At 39.1% G+C, this 20,893-nt stretch overlaps 1 protein-coding gene across 1 annotated transcript in view; it reads right to left on the bottom strand.

Moving 5' to 3' along the window:
• CSMD1 (CUB and Sushi multiple domains 1) overlaps window positions 1-20,893 on the bottom strand; it is a 1,039,667-nt gene that overhangs the window by 494,936 nt on the left and 523,838 nt on the right. The window lies entirely within an intron of this gene.

Genomic DNA, 20,893 nt, shown 5'->3' with positions numbered 1-20,893 from the left:
CCCAAAGAATAATTTAAATAAGTTGTTGGTGTGATTCTCAAACTCCTGTGAGGCAGTGGGAATGAAAACTTTATTACGTGTTCTGTTCGTTAGAATTAATTATTAGATGGAACACGGCACCATGCAAACTTCAGATAAATCAACCTAATAAATGCTGTTTATGTCTACAGTCATTCCAGTAACAATACGGTTATAATATTTATGATGAATCATAAAATGCTTATCCTGATAGCTACTGAATTTCCTCATATTGTCCCTTTATTTAATTTCAAAATGAGAATATAACATTTTTAAATTGATAGATAAATTATCTGTTTTTAAACAGTTTGTAAGCTAACTTTTGTTTCTATTGCAACATTTAAAAGGTCATTTTTAAACCAAAGCTAAAGAATTCAACTTCTGGGCTTTTTTGTCCCCTGTGGAAATATTTGGGTAACTGAGAAATTAAAAAGAAAAACATATATGTTTAACAAGCTAAGTATTCCTTAATTTTAAACACAATGATTAATTTTGTCCAATGGGCAAAATTATCAACTCTTTTTTCTTCTCTTCCCTGTGTATGGAAATTATGTTCTACCAGTAATGGGTTTCTTAAAAAATAGCTGTGTCTTTTCATTCAACGGTGGCTTCTATTGCTTGCTCCATTTTTTCTTTCAAGACTTCTGGAAAGAAGAACTGGAAACTTGATTATCTCCACTGGTAAATATGTTTTTCTCTTGCTTATTTCACCTCTCTGAATATACTCCCAGATCTCTCCCAAATCTGAACTTTCTTCAAGTCATGGACACCATCACCGCATTCTCATTTCCAGCAGATGTACTGGGCATCCAGACAACCAAACTTGGCCAACTTCTTTACCTCTACTTAGATATTCTATGTAGCTTTATTGTCTATTATTTTGCTTCTGTCTCTAAATTAGCTACTACCCATATTCTTTACTTCAAATATGTTTATTTATTTATTTTTAAGATTTTATTTATTTATTTGACAGAGACACAGAGAGAGAGAGCACAAGCAGGGGGAGCTGCAGGCAGAGGGCAAGAGAGAAGCAGGCTCCCTGCTGAGCAGGGAGCCCGATGCAGGACTCAATCCCAGGACCCTGGGATCATGACCTGAGCTGAAGGCAGATGCTTAAAAACTGAGCCACCCAAGTGCCCCTACTTTCAAATATGTTTAAACCAGAGAGATGAAGTGGCAATATTCCAAGTATAAAGAAAGTTGAGAATACTTAGGACAACTTCTGTGATAATTCAATAGCTAGGAGGTGAGCAAGTTACAAAAGCATTTGAAAGCAACAGCCTGGGGAAGGTAAGTCAGAGCCAAATTCATTAATCTATAAGAAACCATGATTTATAGCTTCTTTTCAGTATGAATATTTATTTCTTGACCACATGCCCTATACGTGTTACCATCATGAGTCATCTTTTCTTCTCTTCACAAATATTGTCACAATTTTTCTCTGCTTGGGCATGATCAATAGACCCCACAACCCTTGTCAACGTGCCCTGGTGTTCCCCCACATACGACAGATGGCACACTGGTGGCTCTTTGTCATTCGCCCTCCATGGTCCACACTGTGCTTGAAACAGCCAGGCTCCTTCTGTGGCATGGATACCTGTCCCCACATGTATCCCTGCTTTACTTCTAGCTCACTATACCCTTTTTTTTCCATTTGTTTTTCTTTTCTCTTCTTTTTTTTCCTTCCCTTTGAGTATCTTACCCTAGTCCCAAATTATTTCTCCACTTTCCAAGTAATATTTCATCTTAATCACTTTGTAAATTCCCAATTGTGCATGGAACAGTAATAATTCATATAAATTCTTGTTAGATAAATGAATGGCTTTTTGTTGCTAGAAAAAAAAATGTGCAGTAATGTGTTAAAAAGCTAGCCCTGAGCTTAAATTTGTGAAGCAAGTGTAAGGATTAAGTAGGGAGTTCTGTTATTACATTTCAGATAAAATCATGAACCTGTCATTCAATTACTGTATATCAAGAAAAGCTGTCATGATATGCATTCTGTTTGTGAAATTGACTCTCAAAGCTATAACATTTACACCATTGTTTGAAAACTCCAGATCCTTGGTATCTCCATTTTTCACCTAGAAAATATACGATTTTGTCCCTGCCAAGTAATTGTAGGTCTACTTTCTTCCTTGCATTAACAACTAAAAAATTTATCTACAGAAAAAAAAAGAAGTCTCTATTGAAAGGATTTCTAAAGGCTATGTGTATCATTTGAAGAGTCTGGAGGCTGTATGAGGATTCATGAAGCTTTCTGATCATATAAGAGCAAAATACAAGACTGATATTGAGATTGAATTCAACCTCCAGCCAGCTTCTCTGGTAAATAGAAAAGTTTCAGAAGTCTCCTTCTGGGCTCCCCTGCACTTAATGGCCAATGAGCAGGTTGGTGGAGAGCACAGTAAAACATGAAGAAGGATGATGTAATGAACCCTCCATAGTTACCCCATGGCAGGAGCCCAAGACCACTTCCAATGCAAAATGCAGGCCTACAACTTCTTTAACTTAATGAGCAAAGCAACTTACCCTGTATAAAATCAGGTGGTGTTCTCTGTGCTATGTGTAAAGATAGCAAGTTGGCTGAATAGAACAGATGTCATCTTTTTTTTTTTAAATAAATTCACTTTCCAACTTTATTACACCTCTTACCACATTGTCCAGACCACCACTTTACCAGCTAGCATTGTAATTATTTTACTCACATTACATTTGCGATGGACTTCTACAATAGTTCACCTTTTCAAAACTCAAAGCTAGTAACTGTGCTAGGAGGTAGGCCGACTTTCTATAACTTCTTGTATGTGCAATGTGCTCAACAGTAGTCATTGTAAAATTGCATGTTTTATGTTTCTACATTAAATATGATTTCTAAGAATCTTTATAGGAAAAGAGAAGTAAGTTTTGACAACTAATACGAAACTAGAACAGGTTAAAAAATAATTTCATTTAAATTATGATTATTTTAATAAAAATGCTGTGTGGAAAAACAAAATAAAATAGGAAAGCTAAGGGAGAAATATTACATTGAGTGTAAGTTTCAACTTGCTTTCCCTAAAATATTGATGAACTAATTCTGATTATCATCCACATAAACAGCAGAATTTCAGAGCATTAAGAAATATGATCTTCAAAACCAAATACTTCAGTGAACATCTAAGAACCTTCAAGATGAAAAACAAAAGAATTTAAAATACAAAGTCACTCTCACTAGATTATAATCAACAAAATATAATGCCTATTATCTTGACAATTTCATAGCAAGTTTCAGTGGTTTTGTTTAATCTCTTTTCTAGACTCTGCATACATTTTGCATTTACGGGTAATATACAGTGCCACCCGCTGCTGGCTCACTCATGACCTATTCTTGGTCCCTTGGCAATCCCAGGTCTACTCTCTGCTTGCTTTCATACCTTCCTTTTACCTTCTGTATGTTTATTGCTGTCTATATTCTAGTGCTGATTTTGTTCCTACCACCACTCTTGCTGACCGTCAGCCTGTTCCCTGAGCGCCATTCCCCAAGCTCTAGCAGGACAACTTCAGCACCTCACATTCAACCTCTGCCAGAATGAACCTCTCTCGGACTCTGTCACTATTTTTTACGGCATCGCTACTTCCTGGTCACTGACCTTCAAACCTTGAAGGTCATCTCTGGTTCCTCCTACCCTCTGTGCTCCCTGAAAAATCATTTGTCAACCAAAGTCAAAACTCAGTTAGAATCACCACCTCCTTCTGCTCTCCTTCCCATCCCGCCCATGACTTTGCATCTGGCCACCCGGCCACCTCTCACCTCTAACATCGATGGCCACTATGTCCCAACAGTTTTGCCACCTTCCACCACTCACCATTCCAATGCACCTTATACACTGACAACAAATTAATTCATTAAAACAGGTAAATTATTTTATGGCCACTCACCACCCTTACCTCAATAGCTTCACTAGTTTCTCATGGCCATCGGTCTCCTCAGTGACTTGTCCAGCTTGCCTTTCTAGTCACTTCTCAGTATCCCTTCCATGCACTCAATACCCGGTTAATTTTTCCCATCTCTCTTTCTTTTCTTTTTTCAGCTTTATTGAGATACAGCTGACAAATCTATCACCTCACATACTGACCGTTACTATTATTATTATGGGTGACAGCATTGAAGTGTCTAACACAATGACTATTGTTGACAACACTGTACTGTGTAACACAAGTTCAATGTAACTGCTGCTCTCTCTCACATGCGCATTTTTGACTTGCGTTTCTTTGCTTATGACCCCTGCTCCTGAACTGCCAATCCTAAATCGTCCACACTCAAATCCTAGCAAACCTTCAACACCATCGACTCCAGGAAGTCTTTCTTTGACTGAGGGAAGAAAACTCTCCTTCCTTGAAATTCCACGGCCTCTATCATCATTCCCTTATTTTGGTAGTGCTTGACCGTGGTGAAACAATTATCTGCATGGGTATCGAATCTCACCAACTCAACCATAAGCTATTTTTAAGGTGAAACTATAACTTGTTGTATTTGTTTCACTTTAGTATTTAGCAAATTCCTGTATTCAGAACCATGTATACGTACAAGTAGTTTAATTAATCAATGTTGTAACTGGAAGAGCATTAAGCATTATCCACAGCAACCATAAATTTTCTTAGTGAGGACACTGAGCCTCAGAGATGTAAGCACATTTTCATTTATTGCATTCCCGCTACATATAAAGAAAACAATGATTTCATTAACAGATAGATGCTGTTTTATTAAAAATCCTGAGTTTAAAAATGTATATTATTATATGTATCTACTTTCATATCAGGAAGAAGTTTGATGTCATATTTTGTGTGTTAATAGGAGCTGAGGCAAACCCAATTAAATCCTTATTCACTGCATATATCAGAGTATAAAAAAAGTAGTTAACAAAACACTGATTTCTGCAAAGTGTAAACAAGTACTTATTTGCATTATCTTTTATCTCAATTACACGAGAGTGTTGCTTGTGAATGATTCTTTTTTCTCTCTATAGATATTTGGGATGCTTATCTAAATTGCATTATCTTTTCCCCCTTCAATTCTCTATTCTTTATACTACGTCTCTGATTGCAAGGTCCAATTATTCAGTGTTCAACAGTGTGAAAAATAGTTTTAAACTGACTAATTTAGTTTTTTTATTGTTTATATTATATGCATGATATTACATATAATATTATTGTGAAAACATTAATTTCCATTAAACAAGAGCTTTTTATTGGCAATCAGGAATTAAGGAGAAAAGGGAAGAAAAAGTACTGAAGAGTTTTTGACCTAGTAATTAAAGGTATGTGTGTTGAGGACAAGTGTAAAAATACATGTAGTTTTCACCCTATGGGTCAACAACGTTTGAGTTTTATATCAATCCATTGACCTTACTTCCTTTAGATAGCAAGACAGCAATATTTATTTTAAAATGACATAACAATATATAAGATATTTCAGAATTTGGTTTGCTGGAATTCTGGTGGACCTCTGAGTTTTGTGTATTTTTCCTGTGAGGATGGATAAAGGAACAAAGAAGCCATTCCTATGTCAGAGACAGTTCACAGTCCAGAAAGGGAAGTTTCTTAACACAGCACAGTGTATGTGTTACATAGGTGGACATGGACAAAGGACTGTGGAAGTGGGGTGGAAAGAGCTGACTTTGGGAAGGAAGAAACCCACAGAAAGGATAAATCTAAGAATGAAAGCTGATTATAAGCTTAGGTATGAATTTAAATGAACAAAAGCTTATTTCAAAGAGGAAATGGTGGGCACACCCAGATCCCTAGGGGATGGGGTGCATGTGCCAATGTGCAGAGGCTATGGTGTTGTTTTGTTTGTTTTTTAAGATTTGTTTATTTGAGAGATGGAGAGAGTGAGAGTGCAAGAGAGAGCGAGAGGAGGGGCAGAGGGAAAGAATCTCAAGCAGACTCCCCACCGAGCACAGAGCCTACACAGGGCTCAATCTCATGATCCCAGGATGAGCCGAAATCGACAATGGCCACGCAGCTAACTGAGCTACCCGGGAACCCCGATGGTGGTGTTCTGAGTACGGATGTGGTGATGAATGGTTTTCAGTGAAGGGTAAATCTACTGCTTCCCAGCCTAGTGGTACTGGACCCCTCCCTTCCAGCACTGTCTCCAGGCCCCCACATGTGGGCTTCAAATGATGCAAAGTGGCCCATCACAGATGCCCCCTGAACCAAACAAATGTTCATAGTTACTCAGGCAAAAAAAGTACCCAAATTCATCATATATGTGTCGGCCGTGCTACTTTGAGCGAGCTTACATAGCTCCCCTGCGCGTGGGGCCCTTGTTCATAAAGTGGACTTATCGCTGCTTATCTCCCAGGGTTGGGAGATAAAATCCAAACATAATAAAACCTATAATGCTCTGGGCACATGAGGAGTCTAATTAAAAATCATTTTAAATCTCTTCTCTTCTTACCTATTTAAACATCTCATTTCCTTAGTAGCTTACCTCAATAAAGTATTTTCTAAGATTGACTAATTTGTTTAATTTGCATAACATTATTAAAAAAAATCAATGGTAGATGTGATTCTCCACCATAACCTATATTTCAGAAGAACAGCTTTTTTTACGGCACATGGACACCATCCTGGGTTACACATCAGAAAGCTTGGGTTCTGTCTTACCCTCTGACATCCAAGGCTAACTTAAATTCTCTGAGACAGTTTTCTAGTTTATAAGCAGAGAAGTAACAGAGGAGGCAAACCTCCAAAGAGCACATCTTTAAAGTGACTTTTTTGTGGGGGGTTGTTATCATTCTTTTATTTAAGTAGCACAGAGAAGTACACAATAGTGCCTTTCCTTAAGGTCATCCTTTGAGGTGAGAGGTGTCAAATAAAGTGAATAGTGAAGGTTGAAAGGTGGAGAAGACGAGGCACACAAGGAATAAGGCCAAGGGGCAGGGGGGCTGTTTCTAGGATGGTGCTTCTCCAGCAACTGCGTCCTAGGTTCTGGCTCATTCCAGGAGGTGCATCCACGGTAGCAGAACCTGCCTAGATTCTGCTGGTGCTGAACTACACGACTGCAAAAGACAGTCTCAAGTTTGTGACTTCCTTTTTTTTTTTTTTTAAAGATTTTTTATTTATTTATTCGACAGAGATAGAGACAGCCAGCGAGAGAGGGAACACAAGCAGGGGGAGTGGGAAAGGAAGAAGCAGTCTCATAGTGGAGAAGCCTGACGTGGGGCTTGATCCCGTAACCCCGGGATCACGCCCTGAGCCGAAGGCAGACGCTTAACCACTGTGCCACCCAGGGGCCCCTCAAGTTTGTGACTTTCATCCACTATAAATCTGATTAATGAAGGACGAGGAAGTTGTTTAGTATTTATCAGGCTTTAGCCTAGAGACATCAGAAGCTTTCCCCTGTAACTGGCTCGTCAAAAGGGCCAACAACATACCCGTGATTGTCAAGCTGTCCAATCCGAGTCCAGCGCTTCCTGAATCAGTACCGTCACAGTGCGCTACAAGTCTACCTAGTCGTATATATGTTGAAGTTGGGCTGAGCTAGAGGAAACGCTAGAAGTGCTCTGAACTTCAAGTTCCTCATCTGAAAGATGTTCTAGGGTTGTTACAAAGAAGTGTGGAAAGGTAGGACGTGCCACACACAGGTGATTGGCAAGTCACAGCTCTCTTCAGTGTGTTTATAGTCTTACTCTTGCAAGGACAGCACTGCCGTAAATTGTTTTAAATTCTTGTCCTAAGGAGATTTTATCTTCCTATCAGTCAGACCACATCTTAATCATGTATATAATATACTCTTGGTACCACAGGAATTTGTAGAAGTTTTTACATAGTCTTTCTAATTTATTGAAAAATAAAGTCTATAGTCCTATTAAAATACATTGAAAGAGAAAAAGTCAAAAGAATATAGGGAAACTCAGTCTTAAATTCCAAAGCTTTCATTCACTTTAGTGTAACAAAAATTATGGAAAAGGAAGTTGGAAAGCTAGAATCCATTTTAATGTTCCAATGATATCCAATCATATCCTTCGAAGTCATGTGAATACACCTCAAAAATTGCTATCTATAGCCTTATTAATGATAGGAAAAGTAAGGGCTCTTCACAGAAAGCAGAAATCAAAACAATATTAGAAATTTAAATATGCAGGATTCCTTAAATATCTGACTTATGTGGCATAGATAAGTCTGTAGGTAGACATAAAAATTATCTTTATTTTAACCAGCATCTAGATCTAGTTAAATACATAGGTGCCTTAGTTAGTTCTTAAATGGTACAATGAATAATACGTACATATGTATAAAATCGACTCTTAGCAAAATAGTACATGAGTAATGACCTCCTGTCTCAGCTAAATAATGAGCACGAACGTTTTCAAATATTTAAAATTACTCAGTAGTGGTTTTTATAATTTTATCTTCAGAATGTCTTTTAAGAAATTAATTACATGCCTTAAAGAGAGAAGGAAAACATTCAGGCATCGAAATCTATTTTGTCTTTTGGATATTTGTATTCAGGAGTGCTGCGTGTTCGATCGTGCCACATTTATCTTCCTAAATGTATTCATACATACCTCTCGGTCTATAGAGCAGCTGCACTGAGTTAACACCCCTCCCGAAAACTCCATAGTTCTGGTGCAACGACCATCATAAGACAGGGGACAGGTTTGTTGTAGTGAACACTTCATTTTTTCATTACATTAAACACCTACACATGGGCTTCTCAAGTGCGTGGTACTACTTAGTATGCGTTACAACTCCTTGAGTCAGATGATCTTTAATCTTAATAATAAGAAAGGAAGATGGAATTCAAATCTCTGACTGTACATCCAAGATTATAGTCATCTCGGTAAGTTCTTTTCTAAACATGCAGAGAAATATCCTTGGCTGACCGCAAAGTAGAGTAATGGGCTACTTAGGAGCTAATATGATTGCTTCCATAATTATCCTGCATATTATAGATTCAGTAAGGTCTACCTATCTGTCATAGGACATTTAAAATAAATCCTAATTGCTAGTGACCGATTCCTGTAACTAGTTTGTTGTTGTTGTTTTGTTTTGTTTTAACCAAAATTATTTCATGGCATAGCATTCTCACTTAAAAACTACATGAGAGAGAATTTTGGAGATGAGAGATTTTGATTAGAAATATACAAGCTTACATCCTAGATATAGAACTTTAGTTCCAGAAGAGTAAGCCACTTGTACTCCAAAATCACACAGTTGTGGACAGGGGATCAGAAAGGCATTCTAACACACACACACACACACACACACACACACACACACACACACACATTGAATACACTGAATAACCAGCATTCAGAGATATGTTAACGACTGCTATTATTTTATTTGATCTTTACAACTTCATTTTCATTTTAAAGCACCATGTTTATGAATCATTTTTGACAGAATTAAAACAATAGTAAATTTGGTGTCATTTGATATAAGAAATGTTCCTAAAAAGTACACAGCTATGTACTTATTTGATGCCCTAGGGGAAATGACAATGTATGATTTTCAACTTGGACTGTTTTTCTGCGCCAATCCCTGGATATTTCCATGATGAATGGGACTCTAACTAAAAAGCTAACTAAAGTGAGTATCTCATGTTTTTGTTCTCTAATAAAAGTTTATTTGTAGATAATGAAATTTGATTTTCAAACAATGTTCATGGGTTATGGAATAGTCCTCTTTTTACTGATTATTTTTAAGATTATATTTTTAGAGCAGTTTTAGGTTCCAGTTAAATCGAGGGGACAGTGCAAAGATTTTCCATTCACCCCTCCCTCCGCATGTATACCCTCCCCATCACATGGTACATTTGCTGTAATTTATGCACCTGCATTGATGCAGGGTAATCGCCCAAGGTCCACCTTAGATGTATTCTTGGTGTTGTACATTCTGTGGGTTTAAAAAATATGTTAATGACACCTATCCACCATTATAGTGTCATGCAGAGTAGTTTCACTGCCCTAAAAGCCCTCTGTGCTCCATCTATTCAACCTTCCCAACCCCTGACCGCCACTGACTGTTTCACTGTGTTTATGGTTTTGCCTTTCAGAATCACAGAGTACGTAGCCTTTTCAGACTGGCTTCTTTCACTCGGCGATAGGAATTTAAGTTTCTTCCATGTCTTTTCATGGCTAGATAGCTTATTTATTTTTCATGCTGTGTATTATTTCACTGTCTGGCTGGACCACTGTTTATTTACCCATTTAGCTACTAAACGACGTCTTGGTTGCTCTAAGTTTTGGTAATTATGAATAAAGCTGCTGTAAACATCCATATACAGGTGTTTGTGTAAACATCATTTTGTAATTCGTGAAACTCATTTTCATGAGTTTTCAACTCATCTAGCACAGTCTCTGGATCATATGGTATGTTTAGTTTTGTAAAAAACCACCAAGCTATCTTCCAACGTGGCTGTACCATTTTGCACTCCCACCGGCAGTGAATGGAGAGTCCCATCGCTCCACATCCTCGCCAGCATCTGGTGTGGTCCGTGCTCTGGATTTTAGTAACTTAGACAGGGATGTAGTGACAGCTCATTGTTCTTCAATACCTCTTTTAAACCCCAATTTGCCATCATACACACACAAATTGTAAACTGTACACAGTGAGTCCTGTAACAGTAGAGTTTTCTGGTCTCTCTGGGACTCCACCAGGCAGAAACCATTAAGGACTTGACCTTTCTTAAGTAAGATGGCATTTCTGGGTGCTGAGGGCCCTTCAAAGTACTCAGAAACTTTCAAAGCAGTAGGCCAGGTTAAAAGGGAATTAGCATTTTCAGTGAGAAGGGCAGTATTTCAAAAGCACTCTGGGGAGAAGGATAAGGATCAAGATTCTACAGTGGGTTTAATTTCAAGGTAATCATAGTAATATCCCAGGCACTGAGTTCACAAAAATTTACAAGCCGAGCTATATTATAACTGACAGCAAGACATGGAGAATTATCCTCTGTGATAAGAAATGCTGTATCATGCCATTGATTTTACTCCAAAAATACTGGTGGAAGCTATTGCGTTTCTTGACAGTTCAGCCAGCACAGGAATAAGTCTGTCACCAGGGTGTCCACTGTATCTCCAAAGCCTCTTTGCTGACATTCTATCAATCTCATCTTGACATCAATCAATGGAATTAAATGCTGCTCTAGTTACTCAGCATCCTATGATGCATTGAGATGTTAACATCTATATGTGGGAAAGCCTTTTTAGAGGAAATAGGTGGGAATAATGCATTGCAAGAATTGCAATAGTGATACTCAACTGTTACCGCTAAGTTAATGCAGGGATTAAATCAGTAGTGCCCTAGGTCCCCAGAATGTTCCTGGGAAAGTGTCATCAACTTGGTTTCCACAGTAGAACATACCAGGCACGTCCCTCTCCCCAGTCATTTCATATACATTGTTTTCAACTTCACAAATACTTTAATTCTGGTGGAATCAGCCCCTCTCTATAAATGTGGGGCTTAAATAACTTACCCCAAGTCAAACAATTAGTAACCTAGGGACATGGAGCTTCAAAGAGCTGAAAGAGCTGTCAAGATGCTGACAAACAAACAACAACAAAAACAGATATTCTCATTTTAGAAATGGAAAGTAGTATGTTGTTATTTAATTTTCATTTATAGACAATGGTCATGTGTAGTATTTCTGACACTTCCCCATCAACCATAAAAATAAATAGTTTTCTCTTCCTAAATTCTCTAGAGAGTAGAAATTGTCTTAAAATATAAGGTTATCACAGGGAAAGCAAATATAGAAAGGTATATTCTTTCAAACAGGGAAACGGTCTAAATTTTTGTGTAAACGGACACTCCAAATCCCTGTTGTGTGAGTCAAGAGAAATAAAGTCCTCTCCAATGTAAGGATATTTTAGATTATAAGTGGCTAACATTTCTGCACAGTTTAAATAAAGCAAATATATTATTACAGACTGGTTATTCTGTAGCATTTGCTCTCTGGACCAAGTGTCAGGCCTAAAACCCTCAAACTAAAACCTCTATGAATGATAATGGCCTCACAGTGCCACCAGTGAATCACTATCTTGTGCTCTTTCTGAGGCAATATGTTATTCTATAGGTGAGAGTATTTAATTCTCCCAAACTGCCTTCCCTACCAATATTTTATATCTTTTGCCCTGACGTAGGCAGAATCAGTGTCTTTATGATCTTCCGCAACAGAGGACAGCAGATATTATCCGCTCACTAGTCAGTAACTATTTTTGGAGCACCTGGTAGGTCTAGGCCACCTTCACCCAAAAGGAAATAGAGGAGAGGGAAGAAGGCAAATGATTCTTGCCCTGAGTAGTGAGTTATCTGTCGATAGATTTGAGCTCAACTAGGCTGATCCTGAAGATCAATGTACACTTTCTATGTCCCTGGCATTCTATTCTCTTTTATGAGAATGAGAGTCCCCCCAAAAAACCTCCACCAAGATTGTTCTACTGGTCCTATACGTTGGTCCGGTGCCGGGTAATTTTATGTTTCAAGTTGACTAGTCCACAGGATGTCCAGACATCTGGTTGAACATTATTTCTGGGCATTTGTAAGGGTGTTTCCAGTAGACTGAGAAGAAAGTCCCATCAGATTGAGAAAAGTAAATTGCCCTCCTCAATGTGGGTGGGCATCATCCAGTCTATTGAAGGCTTGAATAGAACAAAAGGCAGAGGAAGGGAGAGTTCTTTCTCTGCCTGACTGCTTGAGATGGGTGTTGGTCTTCTCCTGACCTTGGACTGGGGCCATTGGTACACCTGCATCTCAAGTTTACACAGGGCAGACAGTGGGACTTCTCAGCTTCCCTAATCACATGAGCCAATCCCTCCTAATAAATTTCTTTACACACACACACACACACACACACACACACACAACCTGTTGGTTATGTTTTTCTGGGGAACCCTAACTAATACAGGTCCCTTATTCTTCAGTTGTTACCAACTGATCCCACCCACATTTCAGTGGGGAATCCACCAGGCATTATGGGAAGCCATGCAGCAGAGTAACTGAAAGTAAGGGTTTGGAAACTAGTTGGACCTCACTTCAAAGCCAAATGACCCCTTACTGACTGTATCAATGTCGAATCACTTAACTTTTCTAAAATTCAGTATCTTTACCTATAAAATATATTTCATATGGTGTCTGGCAAACACTTCTCTCTAGTTGTCTACATAATAACATCTGTTATCTCTTGCTTTCTAAATTACTCAATCCCCAGTTTTCTTTGAAGTGCAAATGCACTAAAAATCACATTCCCTAGTATTTCTTTCAACTGGGAGTAGTCAGATGACAAAATCTTTGTCAAAGACATGTCAGTGGAGGTTGGTTGAGGCTTCTCAGAAAGCTCTCTACAAGTGTATGACTGCATCCAGTCCTGTCCTATTGCCCCTTCTTCTTTCTGGAAAAAGACATGGCTGTGATGGCAGCCATCTTGTGCAGGACTGGTTGAGAGGCACACTATTAGGGGAGCAGAGAAAATGCTGGAAATAACCTGGATTCAATGTGAAGCCAACTTATCACCCTGGGAATGTCTATCTCCACATTTTTCATCACTTGAAAAACAAAAAGAAAGCTTTACTTTTGTAAACCATTATTTTCTGGTGTTTATTACTCAGAACCAAACACAGTTCCTAATTGATACATGAAGATGTGAAATTTTAATGGGGAAACTCAGGTGAAGTGTCTGTCATAATACTTATTTCTTATTTTTAAAGGTATACTTGGGATGTACTGTATGGTGACTAACATAATAAAAATTTTTATAAAAAAAATAAAGGTACACATGCCCTTTCAGAAAGCCAATCTCAAAAGGCTATATAGGGTATGATTTCATTTATAGAACATTCTTGAAATGTCCCAATTACAGAGATGGAAATGGATTACAGGTTACTGAGGGTTATGGCCAGTGCAGGGTGATGAAAGTGCACAGGGGACTCATGGGGGAGGTGTTTGTGGTTGCCTGTGGTGACAGTGAAATGCTTGTGGAAAGACTGCATAGAACCACACACACACACACACACACACACACACACACACACACACGCGCATGTAAAAATTGGTGAGATCAGTAGATGATACCACAGCCAGTTGGCTCCCAGTTGGCTCGTTCTGATGTCGTAGGAAGGGCATGTGAGTCATTATCATTGTGTGATCTGGGTAATGGGTACACAGGATCTTTCTTTGCTTGTTCTCAACTTCCTGTTGAATTTATAATTGTTTCAAAATAAAAGTTGCACAGCATCCTATCTGACTACACTCGATGTGTAGACTTGACTTGGATGGGATTCCTCAGAGTGAGCACGACTGACATTCTGGGCTGTCCTGTGCACTGCGGCATCCAGCACACATCAGCCTCTGTGGCTTGGACCCCTGCATTCTAGTACCACTTCTCCCCTGGCCTGTGACAACCCAAAAATGCCTCCATACCCTGCCACACATCCCCTGGGTGGCAAAATCACCCTTGTTTGGGGACTGCTGATTTTGAGGAAAATTATGAATAATGGCAAATGATTCTTCCTTTTACAAAAGATATTGATATAGAATTCTTCTACATGGTTAAGTCCTCCAGTGGAATTAAAATCTGATATGTTGCACAAACGTTCTGATTTCTGAACTATATCTTGTGAACTATATCTTGTGAAAAGTGATATAAATGTATTTTAAATTACCAGGTTTTCACATATTACTTAGTTGTTTTGCTAAAGCTGAGTGACAAAAGGCTTCTCCTCTCCTAATTTTCACAAGATGAAAGGGGGGAAATAGCAAGAGACCATAAAGTGTCTTGAGATCAGTGGGCACATGGAGCTCAGCGGACAGAGCAGGGCTATGTGCCTGTTTCTATGACACTTTCTCTGCCCTCCAAAGCTTGTTGAACAGACATCCCTAAGGGATTCTCTTCCTTACAGTATCCATTCCATTCCCGTAAAATTCATCAGAGAGTGATGGCTCAGTACACTGTAAAAAACATACAATTTGCATTTCAAAAAAAAATTGTATGAATTGATTGCTTAACTTTCTTCCAGGGCAGAGTAGTTGCACTTGAGGAAAAAAGATCCATGTGATTTAGAAATTTAAGAAGCTGAAATAGTTGATGTAAAATATTTAGACTGTTTCTTCCCCCTCAAACTGAAAGTTGATAGAGAGAAAATACCTGGATAGAACAATTTCTGAAAATAGTTATCTATTTAAATGTAAAGATGTGATTAAAGTTTTGATACTATTTATGTATTATAAATGTGTACTTCATTTGCATTTATCTATAAAAATGTGATAAATAATGTAAGCCTTAGATAATTGTGTCATGGAAAAGTATGGCAATTAATGTACAGTCATACCGACATGTCTTCACATTCCCCAAATATTATCATTCTTGATAAAATTTTGAACAATGCTCACTTTAATAAAACCTATAAACTAGATACTTTCAATAGAATGTACTGACTTCTTTAAAAACTAGACTTATCAATTTCATTAAAATACTAAATAATGTAATTAAGGTGATGCATATACTATTGATTCAGGTTTTCTCATCTGAATCAGACTACCGAAATCAAAAGTTGTGTTCCTAAAATGCAAAGTGCCACTAGCTCAAACTTCCATGCAAGTTTTTTTTCATAGTTTCTGGAGCTAATTATAAGAATGCAAAATAAGCAGTTTTCAAGTTTCATGTGACTTCACTTGAAAGACTATCCAACTAATTGTACCAAATTAATTCAAGAAAGAGTAGTTCACTCTTAAGGTGAAACTGCATTTTCATATTGAAGGGGGGAGAAAACAGTAAATGAAGAATCCAGCAAGGATTCTCACAAGATACAATCACAGAGTTGGGTTAGAAGGATTAGGAGATCCAGACTTATATTTTACATATGGAGACTTCTAGGCTCAGATCATTTCACTGTATTTTCCCAGGCCTCGTGATATAACAGCACAACCAGGACAAGAACAAACATCTTTCCGACTCTGCTCACGAGTTGTCAAAAGCACAGTGTTCAAGTTGGGGAGAAAATACCAACTCCTCAGAGGAGTTCATGAACCCATTTATATTTATAAATACATCTTGGAGAATATTGTTGTTGATGTCTCATCCACACAAAACTGAAATTAATCCTGCACAGTGCATCTGTGAATTTCTTCACCTTCCAAGTGACCCTCGCCTTGAATTTCCCATCCCAGTCGTCTGTCACTGTCTGAGTCCATGGGCAGTAAATTGGTTGTTGGCAATGGGGAAGCAGGGTACACCGTGAATCACCGGTGCCTCGGTAGTCACAGAAATGGTGTTTATAAGTGCATGGACGATACATTTGCACACCTAAGAATGATGTGCCCTCTTTCTTTGTTGTTCTTTTTGTTAGGACATTTTATCAGTGAGAATAAGAAGAATGGGGCACAATCATGCATTTTGAATATTCCATTCCCAAACCAACATTTTTATAGTCCATCTCACTAAATGTCAATTTTGTTGATTGGGGTTTGAACAAACAACTCTTGGTTACCTTGCTTTTCTCTATTGCTTTCTATCCTCTATTTTATTTACCTTGGCTCTACTCTGCATTAATCACTTCCTTCTCTTAGCTTTGGATTTAGTGGGTTCTTTTTTCCTTGCTCCTTATGACATAAAGTTAGGTTGTTGATTCAAGATCTTAAAGCGATTGTTCGTGGCTAAGAATCCCCCTCTCGGCACCACTTTTGCTGTTTCCCATAAGCTTTGGTGTGCCAGGCTCTCATTTTCAGTTGTCTCAAGTTGGTTTCTAATTTCCTTTCTGATTTCTTTTTGACTCAGGGGTTGTTTGAAGGGTGTTGTTAAATTTCCACATATTCGTGAATTTTCATGTTTTTGTTATGCTATTAATTCTAGTTTCATGTCACTGTGATTGGAAAAGATTCTTTGCATGACTTAAAACATTTAAAATTATGTAAGAATTCTGTTTTGTTGCCTAACACATGGTTTATCCTGGAGAAGCTTCCATGTGCGCGTCGTGAAAAAGTGTAGTTCGCTGTTGTTGGGTGAAGTGTAAAACAGACGTTTTCAAAATAAATTTTGGAAAAAAAACCAGAGCTATAGAAGATGAGCACTCCCTGAAGATGGGGCCGTGTCGGGGTAGGGGAAGCAGGGCGGCTACAGTCCAAAGGCAGAGTTATGTAATTCAATATTCCAGGGGGGGTCTAATTCCTTGTTTGAATTTGATATTTACTATATGCCAGGAATATACAAGAATGATGGATAGATGATAGATGATACATAGATGATAGACAGATAGATGATAGCGTGATACTAGACGGTAGAGAGAGAGAAAGATGATTAGATAGATGATAGATGATAGAGAAAGATGGATAGATAGATGATAGACAGGTAGATAGATGATGATGATGATGATAGATAGATAATAGATAGATAGATAGATAGATAGATAGATAGATAGATAGATGGATAGATAGATAAAGACAGATCAATCTCACTTATCCAGCCCTGGAAGGGAGGTTTTACAGATGATACAACAGGCTTGGGCAGTCATCCCCCTACCTTTCACTACATAACTAATAAAAGAATGATTTCGTAGTGATCTTATCACCTTTCTATTATCTGCACTTTGCTGCTGCTTCTTCTTGTCTTTTATTTTATTTATTTATTTATTTATTTTTTTAAATGCGTGATTTCTTCAATTCACCTAACTTGAAGGAAGCTCAAATAACCTTTTGGGTTCTTTCCTCTCTGGTGGCCTGTATTTACCATGAATACTATTTCTCTGCTGGTTGTCTTCAAGCCTCAGCAGAGGCACAGCATTACCACCGAAGAACCCTCACTCAGTGCTTCCCCAGGTTTGAGTCTGAGTTCTCTGCAAATGTTTTTCTCTCTGTGGATGTGGTCTTTGATCCTGTTGTAGGCAGAATTCACTGCGTACACACCCTGGGCAATCTTCTCATCTCAGTGTGGTCAGGGTCTGTGGGGGTCATGGGGCAGTCTCTCCCTTGATGGGGTAGTTGCTCCCTTCATTACCCTATGATATATGTGATTCCACTGTTGCCACCTGGAGAGGCCTTCTCCTGCCTTGACGAACTTGCTGCCTCAGTGTGAGAAGGCCACCTGGCTTGGCCTGAAGGTGACCTCACGTAGCTGAGAGGACCCCCAGCCAACAGCCAACAAGAACGTGACTGAGGGTTTCAGTCTTACAACTGCAAGAAACTGAATGAGTCCCCAAAAGCCCACTAAACTCCAGATGGGATTGTAGCTTGGCCAACATCTTCATTTCAGACTTATGAGAACCTGAGCAGAGAGCCCAGCCTCACCATGCCAGCCTTTGGACCTAGAGAAAGTGTGAGACGAGGAGGGCGCTGTAAGCTGCCACGTGTGTGGTAATGTGTTGCATGGCAGTAGACAGTGAATGCTGGCCCCGCATTAATCTGAGTGAGAAGTTCCTCTCTACACAGTTTTGTTTTTTGTTTTTTTTTTTTGTTGTTGTTGTTGTTTGTTTGTTTTACAAAGCACACTTCTTCAACAAGCACAGTGTAACTTTCCTGAAGATTTTAAGGACATTTGGGAAGACACCTGTACCCTCCTCACCATCTCCCCACCCATTTCCCTAGAATCCAAGCCCCCTTTACAGGGCCAATAGAGTATTCTTTATTCCTTGAAGGCAGATCAGTTTCTCTCCCTTTGCTACAATTTTGCAGAAATCCTGTACCCAAGAGTTTCAGTTTCTAACACAAACGGCTTTAAGTATTCCAAACAAATGCAGTACTCATTCCAAGAAGCATGCTACTAGATTGATTTTTCCCATGTAAAATGCATAAAATAGTAATAAAAATACCAGTGTGAGCACCTAGCATGTGCCTTGTGCTGTCCTAAGAGATTGCATGTAAATTCTAATTTTTACAAATGCATTGCAAGATGGACTCATTATTGACATCCTTCTTGGAATTATAGAGAGGTGGGGGGAACCCTGGTGATCAGAAGCAGAAAGCAACTGCCACTAGGATTTGAACCCAGACCTGTCTGGCTACAAAACCCAAGATCCTAATTATAATGCACATTCCCGCATGAGAGCGATTGTGGGTGTTGGGCTACAGAGCAAATATCCGCTGGTAGAAGGACATTTTTGGGGGCGCCTGGGTAGCGCAGTTGTTAAGAGTCTGCCTTCGGCTCAGGGTGTGATCCCAGCATTCCGGGATCCAGTCCCACATCGGGCTCCTCTGCTGGGAGCCTGCTTCTTCCTCTCCCACTCCTCTGCTGTGTTCCCTCTCTCGCTGGCTGTCTCTCTGTCACATAAATAAATAAAATCTTTTTCTTTTTTTTTTAAAAGGACATTTTTGTTTTATCATCATCACCCCTCTCTGTGGCCAGTCATGATCTTGATCTCGCTGACAAGAATGAGAATTCGTGGCAGGTGTGTTATGTGTAACAGCCAGGTCGTAATCAAGCGCAGTGGCTTTAGATAAGTCAGCAGAGATCTGAGTCCCAAAACCCTTTCCCACGGTGTGCTGGAGAGCCTGGCAATGTTACTGTGTCTCTCTACTTCTTATTTTCCTATGCACAAAAGGGGATCCTCGGAGTTCGTACCTGTAGGGTTCCTGTGAGGATTAACTGAAGTTATAGGTATGTGAGCTCCGGCACGTGGGAAACACTCTGTGAGTGTTACATGAGACTGTGGCTGTCACTGCCGCACCAGCCTCTGGCCGGCAGAACCCGAGACTGCCGGGACGTGCACACAGGTGATGGTAGCTTTGCTTCTCCCGTTTGGAAGCATCAATACAAATTCTAAATGAGTTGAGTTCATCAGTGTGTGCACGTGATGTGAATCTGAACTTATTTTATCCAATTTCTTTACAACATATTTGAAAGTGCAGCTTCTGGCCTTACTTCATGTGAACACATAAGAGAGGTTTTGGAATTCCATCACTCAGGAGTCTGCCAAACGGAAGGGAAAGAATGTGCATAGAGACAGAAGACAAGGCCACCTGTGCGCTGCGGGACACTGAGCAAAGTCTCTGCTTTGATGACTGGGGGTTACCTTATTTCCTCTACGGGATACTTATCAACATGAAGAATGGGTTTGGCTCATAGTAGAAACTCAATAAATGGTGTGTATAATCTTCATAACGCCTAGTGTGGAAAATAGCTGTAATGTGGAAGTGTGAACTGTCACTACCATCTAGTGGCAGTGGTCAGAAATGTAGTCACTGAGGAACGAAAAAACAACAACAAAAAAGTATTTACCCTTAGAGCATGCTGTCTTCCTGGGTTACATGGGAGACAAGCCCTATGCCCCAAGGTGCCCCATATCTTGTGAATCAACTGCCCTCTTGAGCAGCTGGAACGCTACTAGCCGTGTGCCGTCCACGGCGGAGTTGGCAAGAGGCACCGGGCATTGTCTACCTTCTGTAGTTCGGAGGAGAAATCCAGGCTGAGAAAATGAAATCTGACTTGGCAGGAGTCAGGACTTATTAAGAGCCTTCCCATGCAGCATTAGGGAACAATGAGTTGAATTCTTTCTTTCTTAAATGGCTTATGTTCCTATCACAACTCTGTGATATTTTATTGTTCAGGGTGCTTTTTTTATACAACGTAAGGTATCAGGCAATAATAGCACCCACTGAATTCCAGAAACTGACCACGTGTAATATATTAGCTAATTGCACCGTAGAAAAAATATTTAAAATGATTTCCTCAGGAATTTAAGACAATGGCTCATAAATGTGATATATAGGGAAAACTCCTATATATCAATATCATAAATGTGATATATAGGGAAAACTCCTATATATCAATCTTAAAAAAAAAAAAACACTAATACTGACTTGTGTGTTTGAGACGGCTGTGCCGTTAAAATGATGTAATGATGGGCATTGCATTTGCTTTCATGACATTAACGGAGCATCTTTTTTTCACACACATTCA

This window comes from Ursus americanus, chromosome 27 (assembly GCF_024610735.1).
Source record: "Ursus americanus isolate L20-20 chromosome 27, mUrsAme1.1.p, whole genome shotgun sequence".
Taxonomy (NCBI): domain Eukaryota; kingdom Metazoa; phylum Chordata; class Mammalia; order Carnivora; family Ursidae; genus Ursus; species Ursus americanus.
This window is presented reverse-complemented; position numbering and strand designations above follow the sequence as displayed.